Source organism: Equus caballus, unplaced genomic scaffold (genome assembly GCF_041296265.1).
Source record: "Equus caballus isolate H_3958 breed thoroughbred unplaced genomic scaffold, TB-T2T haplotype2-0000437, whole genome shotgun sequence".
Taxonomy (NCBI): Eukaryota; Metazoa; Chordata; class Mammalia; order Perissodactyla; family Equidae; genus Equus; species Equus caballus.
The window spans coordinates 2,183,944-2,203,115 of record NW_027222394.1 but is presented as its reverse complement, the minus strand read 5'-3'; the positions used below and the strand labels follow the sequence as shown (position 1 = coordinate 2,203,115).

At 36.8% G+C, this 19,172-nt stretch overlaps 1 long non-coding RNA gene across 1 annotated transcript; it reads right to left on the bottom strand.

Moving 5' to 3' along the window:
• Nucleotides 1–9,509: 9,509 nt before the first annotated feature.
• Nucleotides 9,510–16,682, bottom strand: LOC138922991 (uncharacterized). The gene is made up of 3 exons (XR_011436108.1): nucleotides 15,957–16,682; nucleotides 15,686–15,838; nucleotides 9,510–10,256 (listed from the first exon to the last, which is right to left on the bottom strand). It is a non-coding gene; the product is annotated as an uncharacterized lncRNA (long non-coding RNA).
• Nucleotides 16,683–19,172: the final 2,490 nt, after the last annotated feature.

Below are 19,172 nucleotides of genomic sequence, written 5' to 3'. Positions count from 1 at the left end.
GTGCCCATCCATTGGAAGCTGTGCCAAAAGGGCTTTCTTCATTTTGCTGCCACTGCTTTACACAGGTAGGTACAGGCACTCTGGTTGGGATCCTCCGCTCTGGCCAACTGGCTAAGCTGATGAACCAGGTGATATGGGGGCCAAGGGGCACCTTCTTTCCCACCTGTGCTCCTTGCTCTGCACTCACTGGCTGCCTGCCTTGGCTGCTCAGCTTGGTGAGGGCAGCCCTGTGGTTGCTTACCCACCTTGGTGTGGAGCATTCCTGCAGAGGGCTGCCTTTTCCCTCTTCTCCTCTCAGAGTCAGCACCAGCTGTCACACGAGGGCCCATGTCCTAGATCACTGCCACTGGGGAGGGAGAGGAGATCCACTTACCTTCTTCCATTGCCTCCTGGGGTTCCAGCACCCCCACCTTTAGACATATGGCTGTGTGGATCTCTCAGATGTCTGTTGTGTTGTGTGAGTGTCCCCTATTGGTTTATGAATGTCCTTTTCATTACATCTTAGGGGGAGAGACTAAGGGAAGAGCTTACTCTGCCATCATGCTGATGTCATTCCTCAATAGTTTTTGTGAGGATAGAATGAAATGATATGTATAAAGTATCTGCCATATAATAAGCGTGAGTTGTTGGTTTATAAAGAAAATGTAGAAATAGAAGGATTTATTAAAAAACATGTGAATTTGGGGCTGGCCCCGTGGCCAAGTGGTTAAGTTCGCGCGCTCTGCTGCAGGTGGCCCAGTGTTTCGTTGGTTCGAATCCTGGGCGTGGATATGGCACTGCTCCTCAAGCAGTGAGGCAGCGTCCCATATGCCACAACTGGAAGGACCCACAACCAAGAATATACAACTATGTACTGGGGGGCTTTGGGGAGAAAAAGGAAAAAATAAAATCTTAAAAAAACAAAAAATAATGTAAATTCCATCCTAACGTTGCTATCCTAATATTTAATAATTTTTGTCATTAGATTTCCCCTCTTTTAACAAGAATCATAAGAAAAGAAATTTATCATCCAAATGAGTTTATACGAATATACACATATTCATATACCAAATGGAATTTGCTACTGGATTAAAACATCTTTGCTATACAGAGGTTCATTTACAAAGCATGCTCTTTGATAATGGCCTGGTGCCATGTGGAATTTTAATCATTTTTTTCCACTCTGTGAAAAACTTCCACTGCTCCTTTGTGGGCCACAGGAGCACCTGCAATGCATGCGTCCATTCAGTCTTTAAATATTTATTGAGAACATACTATATGCTAGGCACTGTATGAGGTGCTGGAGAGTCAGTAGTCTATAATACAAGTTCCCTGCTGTCATGCAGTGTATATTCTAGTTGAAGAAACAGACAAGAAATGAGAAAGAAAATTTTCAAATAGTGATAAATACTAGGAGGAAAATAAAACAAGGTGATATGATAATATATTGGGGAGGAAGGAGGTGATTAAATTGTATAGGCAAGGCAGGCTCAGAGGAGATGATTTTGAGCTGATATCTGAATGACAAGAGGGAGCTAGATACATAAAGCATAGAGTGACAAGCATACCAGGCAGAGGTAACACCACGTGCAAAGCCCCTGAGGTGGAAATGACTTAGCTTTATGAATTCCTAAGTAACTTGCATATAAATCCACTCAGTTTATTATTTGCTAGATGAGCTCACCATTTGAAAGAAAATGCTGCTGATTCCTTTTTTTTTTAAAGATTGGTGCCTGAGCTAACAGCTGTTGCCAATATATATTTTTTTCTGCTTTTTCTCCCCAAATCCCCCCAGTTCATAGCTGCATATTTTAGTTGTGAGTCCTTCTAGTTGTAGCATGTGGGATGCTGCCTCAGCACAGCCTGACGAGTGGTGCCATGTCCACGCCCAGGATCCAAACCGGTGAAACCCTGGGCTGCCAAAGCGGAGCGTGTGAACTTAACCACTCGGCCATGGGGCCAGCCCCTGCTGATTCCTTTTTAAAATGATTTCAAAATTCTAATGCAGTAGTTCTAACACTATCATGTGTGTAAGAATAACCTGAAGAGTTTGCTAAAATATAGATCATGATGTAAAAAAGCTGAACTTGTAAAAACAGAGAGTAGAATGGTGGTTACCAGAGGCTGGGGGTTGGGAGAATTGGAGATATGTTGTTTAAGGGTACAAACTTGGAGCTAGTAGACAAGTAAGTCCTGGAGAGCCAATGAACAGCATAGTGATTACAGACAATACTGTATTATAAACTTCCAAGTTGCTAAGAGACCAGATCTTAATTGTTCCCACCACAAAGAAGAAATGATAATTATGTGAACTGATAGAGGTGATAGCTAACACTATGGTGGTAGTCATATTGCAATTTATCAACATGTTGTATACCTTAAACTTATATGTTATATATCAATTATATTTCAAAGAAAAAAAACCCAGTTTCCTGGGTTACATCCCTAGAGATTCTGATTCAGTAGGTCGGGTGAGGCCCACAGATTTGCATTTGTAACAAACTCACGGGTGATGCCAGTGCTGCTAATCTGAGGACCATACTTTGAGAACTACTGCTTTAACAAATCTATTTTGTGAGTTTAGTATCCATTTGCTAAAAGTAAAGCTTGCCAATCTTTTCTTTCATGTAAAAAATGAACTTATTTGGCATGCTCATCATCTGAAATTAATTTTTGTAACTGTAGTGGAAAAGTTCATGAAATGTGAAAGATAAAAAAAGACCATAAATATTTCATGTTGATTTCTTAGCATCTATAATTGTATGAGTTTAATTTCAATATAACCATTAGTGAAGAGTTAACAGTTTCATTTGGAGAGGATTTCAAGGATTATTTTTTAAATGCTGAAAGGAATTTAAATGATAGAGTACTTAAAGATTTTATAAAATTATTTTTGTTTCTTGACTGAGAGATCACATAAATAGAAATTTGTACATTAAATCCTGATAATCCGGAGAATATGAGAAGGTCGTGCTTCCCATCAACTGTGCGATTTAGGAGGATACGCATGGAAAAGAGATGGAGAAAGGTAGAGCTCAAAGCATTCTGGTCAGCAGGGAGCCTGGCTGCTGCAGTCACACAGACTGTATGACGTATGTCAAAGAAGCCCATGTGCTCCTGTCCCTAGCAGTTGTTCCCAGGAAGGGAATTTATAAGAAGATTGTTTGTTCCTTGGGCATCATGACCTTAGCGGCACCAGGGATGGTATATGGATGGTGATACTAAGAACAGCCAACAGTTACCCAGCACTTTCCACATTCCATTGCTCTAAATGTTTTATGTGATTAACTGATGTAACCCCCAGAACACATCTATGGGGTAGATAGTGACAACATCTCCATTTTATAGACAAGAAAATGAGTAATTTAGGTTACCAGGCACTAAGCAGAAAAGCTGAGATTAAAACCTAGACAATTTGTGTTCAGTCTGATCTGTTAAAACATTTTACTGTATACTGCTTCATATTTGGAGAAGAATCCTGAAATCAAAGGTTTTCAGGATTTGTGTCTATACCTCAGGTTAAAATGAGGTATCTGATTCTTTTTCTGCACACCATTTAAGTTATTACACAGGAATTCCACAATGTCTTCTTTTTTGTTTTTTTGGTGAGGAAGATTGATCATGAGCTAACATCTGTTGCCAAGCTTCCTCTTTTTGCTTGAGGAAGACTGTCGCTGAGCTAACAGGCATGCCAGTCTTCCTCTATTTTGTATGTGGGATGCCTCCATAGCATGGCTTCATGACGGTGCGTAGGTCTGTGCCCAGGATCTGAACCTGTGAACCCTGGGCCGCCAAAGCGGAGTGTGTGAACTTAACCACTGCGCCACTGGCTGGGCCCACAATGTCTATTTTTTAATCTTTCTGCCTGGGTCTGACAGGACAACATTCCAAATGAGGACCAAGAGAGGAAGACTGTTGGAGTATTCACTGCAGAGAAAAGTTTTTTACCATTTCCTAGTGTGTGATCCTGGGCCCATCACCAAAATGTTCTGAACTTAAGTTTTAGTATCCATAAAAGGATGACAACGTTTACCCCACAGGATTAGGCAACTGAATGAGGACTTTTCTGGCCACTGATACAGACGTATATACTAGTCAGGTGTCCAGGTGGGTGGACACTTTATGATAATTTATAGGATTTTTGCCTTACCTGCTGATGAGAATCTTTGGTTAAGATGCAACTTCACTGAAAGACTTTGAATGACCGTGGATCTAGTGTCTTCAGAGGATCTCCTTGGGCTCTTTGTATGGTTGGGCTTGGGATGGCACACCCTAACTATGGAGAAAGTCTAGTGGCTGCCCAGATCAAACAGTAATGTAATGCTTGTAGTGAAAGCTGCTGTTGGAGCAGAGTGACAGTGGAGAGCAACAGAGTTCCAGGATGAATGTCAACTGTTCATCCAGCAGGTGTTTCATTTTCATTTACAAAGCAATAACCAAAAATAATTTTTGTCAACCTAATATAATGGTTCATGTCAATGTCTGCTTCTGAGAACCACCAGAAATAATATTTCAAGAATTCCTAAGCATTTCATTTCAAAGTTTTATGTTTGGAGTAATTCCTTGGAACAATTTTTAGGTATTATAATTTTTTTTTTGATGAGGAAGATTGGCCCTGAGATAAATCTGTTGTCAATCTTCCTCTTTCTGCTTGAGGAATATGTCTTTGAACCAACCTCTATGCCAGTTTTCTTCTTTTTTTTGTATGTGGGATGCTTCCACAGCATGGCTTGATGAGCAGTGTGTAGGTCATGCCTGGGATCTGAACCCATGAACCCTGGGCCGCTGAAATGCAGTGTGCGAACTTAACCATTATGTGACCAGGCTGGTCCCTATAAAATATTTTTCAAAGATAGTTGTGTTTACCTTTGCTCAAAAGAGGGAAAATATCATTAAAATGAGTAGGCCTGCATAAATATATAGAGGTAGGTAATCTTTGTAGATGCTTTTACTGTGTAACCTAGATCCTAAAATCTAAGGAAGAGATGTAGAGAAAATAAAAAGTGCAAGGCAGATATATGAGTAATGAATTGTCTTAACTTTTATTTGATTATTTTCATTTACAGTTCTGGCACTGACACTTTTTTTAAAAAAAGATTTTCATTTTATGTAAAGATTGAACTTCAATAAAATAACTTAAAAAACATTTACATATACATCACTAAATCTCCATAAAATATACAATACTTTTGATACAGCTATAGGCTAGAATGACTTTGAAGGAAATAATATTCATAATTTTTAAGAGAGATCCCATATGTCACGTGTGGGAATAAATATTTATATTGAATTTGCCAAGACATGTGAAGTGTTAAACACTATGTAACATGCACCTAGAAATTAAAATATATATTTTGAAAACATTTTAAAAGCATAAAACTGTGTTTTGATTTAATCTAGATGTACATTAGCGCTTCTAAATAGAAATTTGAACATTTATTACAAATAAGAGATACTATAACATCAAGTGAGATATAGTCCAAAAGCCGCTAGGAACCAGTTTGGACATGTAGAATATAAATTTCTACTTTGGCTAGAGTTAAATCTCATCTTTTTTAACCTTCAAATAAGATGGAATGATGTTAAATTTGCTAACATTTTAAAACTTTACAAAATACTGGTTTTTATTTTTGAGTACTTGTAAGCTGTATTTCTTTTTCTCATTTATACTGATGTGACAAAATCAAACACGTGAACTTAACTGTCTAAAATAAAAATCTGAACATTACTGCTAAATGAAAGTAAGTATTTAACATTCCAAAGACCAAATCACTCAAGTGCAACAGACTGTTTTATACATACAAAGTAAAGTTTTATAGGAATTACATTGTTTTACACTCACAAGCAAATTATGAGGATAAAATTCATGTACTTCTGAACGTCATTAATACTCTTAGGAACTATCTTTCTGATGTATATAGGCAGACAAAAATTTCCTTCTCTAGGAGACAATATATAAGAGAGTTGGTAGCAGTTAGCTGTTTGGCATTTTAAAATGATTACCCTTTCTAGAAAATAGTAGCAATACTGCTCACCCAGAAGAACTGAATGTACTGATAATTGATACGCTGCTACAACCTAAATCACTTCATCAAATTAGCTTATCATTACTGTACATGAGGCTAAGACAACTGATAGAAAAGGACAGAAAATAGGATATTAATGTTAATCCAGAGAACACCTCTGAGTCTTTTATAGGCAGCAGCTACACATGAGCTGTAAATTTTATCCACAATTTAATATGTTTTGCTATAAAGCACAAATTATGAATTCTCTGCTTCTGACCTGTTATGTCATTCTTTTATTCATAGTTAGTGCAAAGGTCTGAAATTGGTAATTTAAAACTTGTCCCAATAACTGTATAAATCTGAGTTGTTATGTGCTTAGTATAATTTAAGATTTTATAACTAGGAGAATGGTAAAAAAAAAAAAAATCTGATTATAACAAAACATCTCATTAATTTTATTGTTCTTAATTACTATGCCAATGAAATAAAATCAAAAGAATCCTCCCACTCCCCTCACTGCATTACAGTATTTAATGACACTGATAAAGTTTATAAATTGAGACTCTCTTAGAAAACATATGGATAGTATTTTCTAGACTGTCCTCCCCCAGGATCTGTGGATTATTACAATACATTTCAATTTTACTTTCTGTGTAAAAGCAAAAGGGTAAGTTGTCAACTTACATTTTTCCTCTTCATTCTTCCTCTGGATAACTGATTTTGAAATTATAGTAAACAATTTATAAATTCTTTGCTTTAATGGATTTACCATTTTAGAGTGAATAACTTAGAGAATAATGTTTAGACATATACTAAAATCTGGTTCAGTGGTAAAATAAAATTATGAAAAAGCACTTGATAGCATTACTTTCACAGCATTTTCTATCAGGGAACTAACTACCGCATATGACTGGGAACAAAATTCAAATGGAAATACTACATTTTAAGTCTAATTTTAATTTAGATCTTTAGATACATATTAAAAATCATGTCTTGGATAATTATTGACTAAGGTGCAACCATCAAAATTATTAGGAATGTTTATATTGAAGAAAAATATTAATACCAAATGTGTAAAACCTATGTGACATCACATTCAGCCTTATGTGTTCAGAGGCAGATGAAATGTTATATTCTCTTAAGTCTAGTGCAGATCTCATCAGCCATCCAGGCTAAGCCTCAATAGGGGTGATGACCTCCTTCACTAAATTTCCCTGAAACATAATATACCTCTGTTGAATCTGCAGCATGTTTAGAAGGAAACCTATAATTTCAGTTAAAAGCATGATGCTTAATGTGCTTTAATATGGTAAGTCAAATATAACACATATAAACAAATCGTCCTATAAAATATGTATTTCATGATGTTTCGGAATGAAAACGGAATGTTTTCAAGTTGATAGTGGTAGCCAAAGACTCTGAGAACTCAAAAGGTGCGTAATATAAAAAAGCCTGCAAAATTCAAACATTCAATTTTTAATATACTATAAATGTTCACTGAATCTAAAAATAATACCCTAATTTTATAAGGTTCCTTTTCAAGTAGTTATTTGTTTTTAAAAAATTATAAATAATTCTTATAACTATGCCTCTCTGTCTTGTACTTCAAAGATATGGAATATTATCTATCTTTATCATTATATAAATAACAAATAGTCCTTTAAAGAAGTCGAGGAGAATAGGGGAGGAGAGCTGTGGCTGATTTTCCCTGTTATGTGCATTTATGGATGGAGAGTTGCAAACACCATTTGCTTACGTCGGGGAGAACAGGCCATGTTCTGCTTTAGGAAATAATAAGAGTCGAGTTGCTCCTTTAATAAAGTTACTGTGCATTCAGCCCAGCTGAGTATGTAAGCATATAGTTAAGGCTATATATACAATAAAGAGAAGAATTGAGGCAATTACTTGGATAAATCAGAAACATAAATTTTTAAAGAGGGCACTTTATTGGTCTAAATATTTTTTCTCCCCATCATATTCTGATTTTACCACACAGTAGCTTGTTTTCCACTTCACTTGATCTGTGAGAAATATTACACAGATAAGAAATTTCTTACGGGGTAAGAAATATCAATAGAATAATAATTTTCTCCATTAAATCTCATCTGCTTTTCTGGGAAAAATTAATATTACTATCCCCTTATAAATCAATTGTCAAAGCACCTAATTGAAGGAAAAAATAATATTTTTTATTACATGACATGACCAAGGGAGAAAACTTTTTTGGCTGAAGGATTTTTAGGCCAGTAAAGTGACCGTTTAAACACGTATCATACCCCTGGATGCTGAGAGAATGAACCTTCTTGGCTACATTCTCAGCTTTGATAACTGTGATGGGAACAAGCCAGACTTTAAGAGAAGAACAAAACATCTTGGAGACTGGCAGAAACACATTGAATTTAGAGACAGCCACCTTTTCATTCCAAAAAGTACCTTATTTAATGTTTAGAGCCATGTTAACATGCACCAAACTTATGTGTTCCTAACTGGCCACAGGTGAGTCATTCATATTTTCACTGGAACTAATAAGTAATTTATGAATAATTTTGTACATACTATATAATTCTTAATATAAGAGCAAAAATTAGAGTTCCTTGATGAATGAGCATAAAAACCAATGAACACTTTGAAAAGACATTGTAGGCATGTGGTAAGTCAACATTTCTTAAAGTTATGTGCTGTATGAGAACCAGCAATCTGTTCCAATACATAATCCCAATTTTTAGACAAGAAGGAAAAAACCCAAGCCAACCATGAGAAAAAAGGAAACACTCTCAGACAAATCTATGTATCTTTTTTTTTTTTTTTTTTTTTTTTTGGTAAATTGTCAGGGAAAACAAGACAGGGTGTGCAAAAATAAAAACTGGTTTATGTTCTTAGAGTAAAAAAAGACAAAGTACTATTAGGTAATAAAATGTGACAATTCCATTAGGAAGAGTTAATAAGTTAAGAAAAAAATAAGTCCCACTCTTTAACTGAACAAACATCAATAACAGCAGGATTATTTCTGTCACTGATTTTCTTCCTTTTTTGTTTGAGAAATTTGATTAAAAGAGGGGGGGAAAATAGTCTGCTAGCAGCTATTTAACACAAATGAAGGCACAAATAGGACTCCAGAGTTGACTATTGCAGGTGTGGTGAATATCAGGTGCTTCTGGCATGAACAAAAACTGACCCTGAAGTACAGTTGAAGATGTAGCTCTATTTTGTGTTGAAGTTGCATACCTAAGTGACTAACTCGATCAGGGGTCCAGAAAAATCTTTTCTTTCTTACTTTCTAGTAATAAAATATACTTATCAAAACTTGTTAGCTTATCTGTGCAAATGTATACTTATCACTGCTGCAAAAAAATATGTATGAAAATAAACCCTAAAAGACCTGCTTTTCATAATGTTCAAAATAGCCTGTACATAGTCAGTTTCTGAAGAACTCTCAAGAGCTGAATTGGAGAGAGAAACCAAATATGGAATCCAAAGGAGATAAGGACAGCTGTGCCCTTGTAGCAGGCACTTTCGAATCTGTTGATGAAAGCTTAAAGGGAATTTACTTTCTAATAGCTGATCACAGATAAGCTACTTGTCCTTAGGAAAATTTAGGGCCAATAGGCCATGTTTTGACAGAAAACACCCTTGGATCATATCCCAGAATCCTTCTTTATAAGTATATCATACATATTATGATTTGGCTAGATCAGCACTGACTCAACTGCCACTAATAATATATATGGTCTTAGGAAAAAAGGATACCACTGAAGTCACTGGATACAGTATTCATTTTAGACTACCTCAGGAAGGAATTGCACATATTTGCTCAATAATTATTAGTTTAAAATCTCCGTAAATATTTTTTTACATTTCTGCTTGTGAAAAAAACAATGTCATCATGGTTGTCTCTTCCTCCTAATCAAATATTCTAGAATATGAAGTCATTCCAAACTAGACTGTGGAAAGAACCAGATTAGAAGCAGGGCAGTGAGGTCATCCATTGCTGCTCTTCTCCCCCAAGTTTGTTTAAATGACTAAATATGTCAGCAGCTGAAATTTATTCCACATCAGAAGCATCGTTGTCAGAAAGATGATAGTTACTTCCCTTCACCCGAATATATTCACTGTATCTCCCTTCATCAGAATCTGAAGCGCCACATGTACATAGCCTGTTGTCAAAGAGTGATTCAATTTCCTCTAATTTTTTCCCTTTGGTCTCAGGAAGACAGCCATAGATGAAAAGGAGTCCCACGGCAGGGAATCCAGCATAAAGGAAGAAGGCTCCTGCAATGGAAAATAATATGTATGTATAAATACACATAGATATACTTAGTCTATATACATATGGTCTATATATAGAGAGAGAGGGGCCTAGGTTAGAAACAGTCCTTGATTTTGACTTTCCTTTCTGGTCAGTCATGCATAACTGTGGTATGAAATGGAACCAAAAATTACTGCCAGCCTGGTTTACTCTAATTGTTCTAATCCTGTGAATATAATGTAATTTGCCTTTCTAAATTTGTAAGGCCAAACTCAAGAAGAATGATAGACCAGGTTCAGATGTAACTTCTGCTTTGCAGTCTTTTCTCATGTGGCTGGATAGAGATAACTTTTCTCTATGTGCTTTCACAGCACTTTGCTGAGGCCTCCTATCATAATAACCAAGAAATATTATAATTATGTGCATGTATTATTTGTCTTGTCTACTAGACTGGAGGCACTTTGAGGGAGAAATTCCTTTCTCATTTATCTAGTATTTCCAGAACCCACATACAATGATGACACTGCTGAACTCATGACTCACTGGAGTACATGGCAACTCTATCCTTCTGGTCTCTCATTCCAAAAGTCTGATAGTCAACCTTGACTTTTCTCTCACTCTCCTGCCCAGTATCCAATCTGCTGGTTAGTCCTGTTGGATCTGCCTTCAAATATAATCTGAAGATGACCACTTGTCCTCATTCCGCTGATGTCTGTGATCTGACAGCCATCCTCCCGCATCTGCACTGCTGCAGTGGTCTCCTAACTAGTCTCCTTGTTCCTTCTCTTAGATCCTTATAGTTGTCCTCTTTTTCTTTTGGTGCAGAGCACTTATCACCATCTGACATACTATAAAGCTTACTAATTTGTTTTATTTTCCTCCTCTAGAATGTAAGCTCCATGAGGTCAGAGAATTTTGTTCTGCTGTAAGACTATGCATGTCAATGCAGCACAACCACAAAGACATAATTACTACCTGGTTGTGTTTTCCAAGTGTCAATTCAGCAAGCCAAGATGGATGAGATATATGAGTATGTGACTTGAGCATGTTCTTACATATTTCCAAGATGGCCTTTCCTTATATAGTCCAATTCCCAATTTAAATATAAGAACCTATGCTTTCACTTTCGATGGATGGAAACAACTAACTATAATGGAGTCCTTGCCTAATTTTAGGCCTTTGGTCCAGACCATCGTGTATATGAGATGGGGGAAGGAAGATGACAAACTAATGGGACAAAGGCTGGAGAAAGGATATCAGATTGGGAGTTGGAAAATCTGGATTTCAATCTTGCTATGTGACTTCTAAATAGTCACTTAACCTCTTCTCTGGCCCTCAGTTTCCTGATTCAGCAAAATAAGATGGTTTCTCAGCTATGATTTAAGTTTATAATTCTATAAATTTTATAACCCAAATCAGGACCAGGTTTTGGAGAGATGGTTATGAGATGCTTGAGAGAGAGACATCCTCTTCTGTTTCAGTAGCAAAAGTGGTCTTAAGGGCAGAGTCTATGGCTTGTTTGTCTGTGGGTTCCCTAGTACAGAGCCTGACACACTGGAGCGTCTAGAGAATGAATGTGCTCTTGTTGACTGCCGGATGGAATATATTGAGTAACAGATCTGAAATAAAGGGCTAAACTAGACAACATAAAGCTTGACTTTCAAATATGTCTTTAAGATGAATAGCATAGCAATTAAAGAACTGAATTAACATTTCTCAGTTCTGCTGAATCATTACAGAATAGGAAAGACATTATTAAGACTACATTCTTAAAGACATACGTATAAATAACCATTTCAGGAATATACACAGAAGCATTTCTTGGGAAGGCTCAAGGAAAACTACAGAGGAAAAATGCTGCTCAATTTGCCACCCAAAAGAATCTGCTCTCTGGAATGAGGAGCCGCGAGAAAACAGAAGGGAAATAGAGATAAATTATGAGAAATTAGAAAAAATATTAAAGAGTTGACTAAATCAAGACATAGTTTGTTAGATTAAGTCATCAGAAGCCATACAATCTTAAGGAGCTGGACTTGTATAAATCAAATTCTCTTTAATAAAAACACAACTCTATTTACAAATATAGGGCTCATTTATTTCATTTGTTTGGTTCACATTGAATACTTACTACAAACATACATTTTTTTATGTCTTATACTTGGTAAATAACCAAAAAATAATACTAGGTAATCTGGGATGCGTGGCTGAGTGTTACAGTGAAAGGAAGGCACCATGGCTCTGTAGAGTCTGACAATCACAAAGCAACCCAGGCTGAATCCTTGGGCAGTTTCTTAAATTCTCTTGACCTTAGTTTCCTGATTTAATGGAGAAAATAATTCCTGCCTTGCCAAACTGCAAGAATAAAATAATGTATGTTACATGCCTGTTAGAATTTGGATGTTAGCTGCTCAAAAAAGTGATAGACAGAATAATCAAATTCTACTAAATGAGTAGGGAACACAACAGATGCTTTCAGAGATAGAGTGGAACAAGGTTGGTATGACCAATAAATTGGGAATGTTTTCATCAAAAAGGTGATACTGACAAGCTAGCTTTTGGATAATGTGGGAGTTTCAAGAAAAAAATGAAAGGAGATGAAGTCCTGTGGTCTGTTTACAGATAAGCAAAGTTGTGGAGGCAAGAACAGAATTGGAATCTTTAGCAGAGAGGAACAAAGAAAGGATCATAATCATGATGATGAGAAACAGAAAAAAAAAAGTGCAACTGGTATAACATTTTAGACTAAACCAGGCTGCTAAACTCCAAAAACTCTAACAGAGCAAACCTAGTTTGGCTTTATAAAATGTAGTATTGAGGAAATATTCATCACAATTCACAATTTAGGAAGAGAGGCATGATCAGAAGTAACAAATCAAATCTGTTAGTGCTAAACTCGTACAGTTAAAACCAACTAGATGGGTTAGGAAGATTCTTGAATGCCGTGCAGCTTCTTGCTTGTGACCCAGATTCCCAAGCCAAATAACATCAGGGAAATTCTATTAAAATACAAGACCCTTTTATTAAATCTGAGGAATCTAAAGCAAGCAAACGCCAAAGCTAAGTGGGCTTCTCTGGTGAGACCTGTGGTTAAGCCACAGAGGTGTGGGCAGGCCCGGAGGCTGTGACCTACTGCATGTAACGGGCAGGTCAATTATGTAACTCACTTTCTTAATTATTCCCCCCTCAGAATGAAAATGGAAAAAATGTCTGTCAGGATTGTTAAACAGTGCAGATACTCCTCAGCTTTATTCGGAAGGAAATAAATCTTATTAGAGTCCTACATTAAGTTTCAGATTAAGACAGGTATTTAATTGAATTATGCAAAATGAGGAATCAAAGACCATGTTTGATTAAATTTCAATACCTCAACCCAGGAACTTTGATCTAATGCTCTCCAAAGGATCACTTTAGTCACACATGCTATACATAAAATGGTATACTGGTGACAGTTTAATGATCATTTTTAGTAATATTACAAAACATTACTGGATGGGGTCCAAGGCAGACCTGTCTAAGCAGTATAGTTTATGAAGGAATCAAAATCTGAGGTCTTACAAAACAAAAAAAGAAGGAAATAGAAAGACATGGATATTTCCAGAGAAATACATGATTATGGTGTATATTCATAAATTAGGAATAGAAACATATACCTTACATAAATCAGTAACATGTAGATTAAAATGTACATCAAAAAAAAACAGGGAAAAAATGAACCTGAACTGAAATATTGTTCCAGTACTAGAAAGCAGTAGACCTAATGGACTGACCGGTGCACTGACATGATAGAAGCTTGGCTTAGTAACAAAGCAAAAAGCTTCTTCTAATGGGATATTTTTGAAAGAAGTCTGGCTAGGCCCTATTTAAATTTTACTTCTGTTGCCTCATGTTTTTCTGGCAGTATAAATTCAAGAAAGAGGAGCTTTGCTATTAGAAGTCTTACCAAGTAGACTATTATTTGGTCTATGAATTTCTATAAAAAATGCTTCCTCAGGATGTTAGTCTATATTTAGGTCTTAAATGTGTTCTCAGGAATCAGCAAATATGGGTAAATATTTATTGTGCTCATACTCATGGTGTCAGGAAGATAACTTTATGAATTTATGTAAAAGTTTTAATTGCCAAGTGGGATAAAGCTGAACATACTGAATATATATCCAGTTTAAAATGCCAGTGCATTTCCTTTCCAAGAAAATAAGTATTTCTAAATGTTCTAAATGGTGGTTGGGAGAGAGAAGAGTTTATATAGATAATACTCAGTAGATAAATAGTATTAAATAAAAGTAAATACCAATTCAGCATGTTCAGAAGGGAGGAGGAATAAATTTTTATAATGTTTCCTTTATTCATCACTCATCTACAAAATTCATCTGCATGTGTATTCATTTGACAGACACTTCTGAGTGCTTATCAAGTGAATGGCACACCCTGGAAGGCACTGGGAATTTAATGGTGAACAAGGTGTAGTACTTGCCTGAGCTCATGGGACTTATGGTCCAGCAGTAAGGGGAGAGGGGCTGACAAACGAACCTGTTATTGCAAAAAGGAATCATGAGTGCTTAGATCATGGGGTGGGGTGAGATGAAGGGAGGTGAGTGATAGGGGAGGGGGTCAGAGGATGGCCTAAGCAGCAGGCATTCCATATACAGCATAGAGGCTTAGGGGGTTAGAGTGAAAACCTCATATTTCATCAATTTAGAATCCAATCACAATCTATAAACTTATACAGACAATGAAGAAATCATCTTGCTAAAAAAAGAAAGACATTTCATTTTGGTAAAAATGGACTTGAAGTACCTTCCCAAAGTTTTTTCCTAATTCAGCCACTTCCCAATATTGTTTTCTTTGAGTTATGGCCTCCACACCTTTTCACTTGAACTCTTCTGTTACGTTTACAGTTTTGGCAGTGGTAAGTGCCATTCTCAGTGGACACTGAAATGCACATGCCGTGGCCTGAATGGCGTAGATGATACAGTGGAAGGCATAACTCCCAGCACGACATTTGGGGGAGCTACTTTCAGCCCTACCCTGATTCTGCTCTTGGACAGGACTCCATCCCTGTCGTGGGACATCTTCAAGCATTAGCCCTAGACTTCCTGCCTACCTCTTTCTACCATTCTCTGTTGTTTGTGCTTCTTCATTAAACTAACAGCTCTGCTGTGAAGATTTCCAACTGGCGAGATAGCTGGGAAATGTTTGGGTTGGGAGAGTGGGTGGGTGGGTGAAGGCTATGAAGCGCTGAGGGACAAGAAGCAGTGCTCCTCAGGAAGGGAGAATTCCTCTTCTTTTTTTCCAGGTCCATTTCCAAGGACTTTGGGGAACAAGAAAGCCACACAGAGATATTTATAACAGCAAAAATATAACCATCTAGTCTTTTCAATCACAAATGATAGCATATCTAAAAACAGTAGGAAAAATAAAAATGAAACTATAGCTGGAAAAAATACTCTCTTACCATAGTATGTGAGATACTCTGCTGTGTGTAAAAATGTCAATGAAACCAGAACGTTGAAAATCCAGTTTATTCCAGATGAACATGCGTTTCCGGTACTTCTTGCCCAAAGGGGATATATTTCAGAATTCACAGTCCAAGGCATTGGTCCCATTCCTGAGAAATACAAAAGTAAAAATTTCAGTAAAGTACTATGTAAGGAATTTTAAAAAGAGTAGCTTGTCTCCTCTAAAAAGAGACAATTTAATTAACACAACAATAGCCTTTGGTTTACCAGGTGCGAAGAAAACAAGATATAAAATAAGGCCCAGAAGTGCAGTCCAGGAGTACGGAGTAGGGCAGAAATTGTAAGCCCAGAATACTTCTTCTGTTTTGAATTTGGTTTCATTTTCACACCTGAAAAATAATGCAATATAAATATTAACTTAGTGTTTTAGGGTATAGTTGCAGAAATTCAATGTGATCATTTAGGATGTATTTGGAAGTTCCTTAATATCATTAAGGAAAAGGGTCCAAGATGTTTTTCTTGAAAAAGAAAGTTAAGATTTAAATATACAGTATTAAATATGCAAGCTCACATAGAACTTTTTAGAGCTGAATATAATTCAAGAGCAACACAAAGAAATACATTGTACATACAACTCAATAGAAAAAAACCTGATTAAAAAATGGGCAGAGGCTCTGAATAGATTTTTTTTTTTTAAAGATTGGCACCTGAGTTAACATTTGTTGCCAATCTTCTTTTTTTTCTTCTTCTTCTTCTCCCCGAAGCCCTCCCAGTACATAGCTCTATATTCTAGTTGTTGAATAGACATTTTTCAAAAGAAGACACACAGATTGCCAATAGGCACATGAAGAAGTGCTCCACATCACTAATCATCAGGGAAATGCAAATCAAAACCACAATGAGAAATCACTTCACATATGTTAGACTGGCTAGCATCAAAAAGAGAAGAGATAAGTGTTGAGAAGGATGTGGAGAAAAGGGAACCCTTGTGCACTGTTGGTGGAAATGTAAATTGGTTCAGCCTCTGTGGAAAACAGAATGGAGGTTCCTCAAAAAATTTAAAATAGAACTACCATCTGATCCAGCAATTTTACTTATATTTACCCAAAGAAAACAAGAACACTAACTTAAAAAGATATCTACTCTCATGTTCATTGTGGCATTATTTACAATAGTGAAGACACGGAATCAACCTAACTGTCCATCAGTGGATGAATGGATAAAGAAAAATGTATATATACACAATGGAATATTATTCAGCCTTAAAAAAGGAAATCTTGCCATTTGAGACAACAGAGACAGACCTTGAGTGCGTTATGCTAAGCGAAATAAGTCTGGCCAAGAAAGATAAATAAGGTATGATCTCACTTGAATGTGTGATTTTGTTTAAAATAACAAAACAAGCTTACAGATACAGAGAACAGGTTGTTCATTATGGGAAGGGGGTTGGGGGGGGTGGTGGTGGGGTGAAATGGGTCAAAAGGCCCAAACTTCCAGTTATAGAAGAAATAAGTCCTGAGGATTTAATATACAGCATGGTGACTATAGTTAATAATATTGTATTGCATATTTGAAAGTTGCTAAGAGAGTAAATCTTAAAAGTTCCCATCGTAAGAAAAAAAAATCTGTATATATGGTGACAGATGTTAGCTAGACTTATTGTGGTGACCATTTCACAATATATCCAAATATTAAATCGTGTTGTACACCTGAAACTAATATCATGTTATATGCCAATTCTACCTCAAAAAAAATATATTGTGTTTCATAGCATTTTTCATACAAGTCCGACACGATTTCCAGTTAGTCCTTGAAAGCTGCAGTAACACTTTTAGACCACTGAGAGTCAGTATGTTGTAGAAAGACTAGATTTTGCAGTCAGGACAAGACTCAAATTTCAGAACCAGCTTTTTCTTATCTGTAAAATAGGGATAATGCCTTACAAGTAATGTTAAGGATTAGAAGGGTCCTGTAAAGAGGTGATAGGGTAGATGAGGGCAGAGAACAATGCTTATATCTTATTCCAGCCAACCCTTTCCTTTTCTGCTGTGCATCCTTGCTTACTTCTCTATCAGTCACTCCTTGCTGTTTGCCTCCTAGTTCAACGGTGGAGCAAAGTCTTCTATGGTCTTAGATGGATTGTCAGGTTGAACTTCCAATTCTTTACCTTAATTGAAATCTGAATTGCACCTCAAGATACACTCAGCCTCAAAAACATTCTTATCCCTTCTTGTTATTTTAGACTGTTGTTCTGCCTCCATCAACCTCTGTTTTTGAACCTTGACATCCAAGCCCTATCCTTATTGCTGTGTCTATGACCTCCATCACAACACCCTACCTGTCTTGATGATTTCGGTGCCTGGTCAGTCATCTTCTCCACCCGCTCTCATCCTTTGCCACGTTTATCGATTTTTACTTCTAGCCCATCTAATACCATGGCTTGATACTTCCTCATTTAACCTCTGAAAACGCAGACAGGGCACTTCATAATTTGCTTGCTCTGAAACTATTTTACTTTAAGTTCTCAAACACAGAGTATTCCTTTTCTGATTACAAGCACTTTATTTCCTCATTTCTGATAACTTGCTCCACACCCAAATCACAGTGTTTAGATTCTAAACTCCTCTCAGTATTCATTCACCTCATCGCTCAGCTTAGTCCATGCCAATACTGTCTTCTCTCGCCTCTAGAATCCATCTTTCTTTCCTCCATCCTTGTCTGCCATTCTCACCATTTCAGTTCCTAACCCTGTGCAGCACCATTAACTTCCTTCAATAACCACTTTTCAGAAGCTGGGCAAAACTGTGAAACCATGCTGCTGGGTTCTATGAAAAGTTCATGCTATTTCTTCTCAGTTGGGTCCCTAATTATGCTTCTTTATTTTTATCCCTTATGGTCTTCTCTACTGAATTCTTGGCTTATAGCAGAGTAGGCATTCAATAAATTTTGTCAACTATTGCCTCAATTAATTAAAATATTTCTTACTGTCCTCTAGCCTTGAATCTTTCCCTCTGCTTTCTAGGTACTAAGACCTTGGCTCCTTTCAACTTGAATGCCCTCACTTTTTCTCTACTGAACCTTTACTTTTCTATATTTTCTTTCAGCTTTTCTCCTACCTCCAATGGTAACATGTCTCTTGCCCTTTCTAAGGACTGCCATTCCTGCATCTCATTCTCCTGCATCTCATTCTCCTGCTGTCTCCTCTGGGGTCATGTTCTATCAGTAGTCTGTTCTCTTTCTGCCATCTTTAGTTCCTTCCTACTAGACCCTTCTTTTTACAACACAAAAGATCACTTCTACTCGAATGTTCAACCCCTCTCATATTACTACTACTAGCTTGTTTGAAATTACAGACAAATTTATCCTAGTGAGCTCTACATCCTCACTACCCACTCTTTCCTTCACAGCCCTGTTCCCCTATCCACCCAGATGCCAGCTGACTCTTACTCAGGCTGTTTTCCGAATCTGCTCACCCAAAAGTCC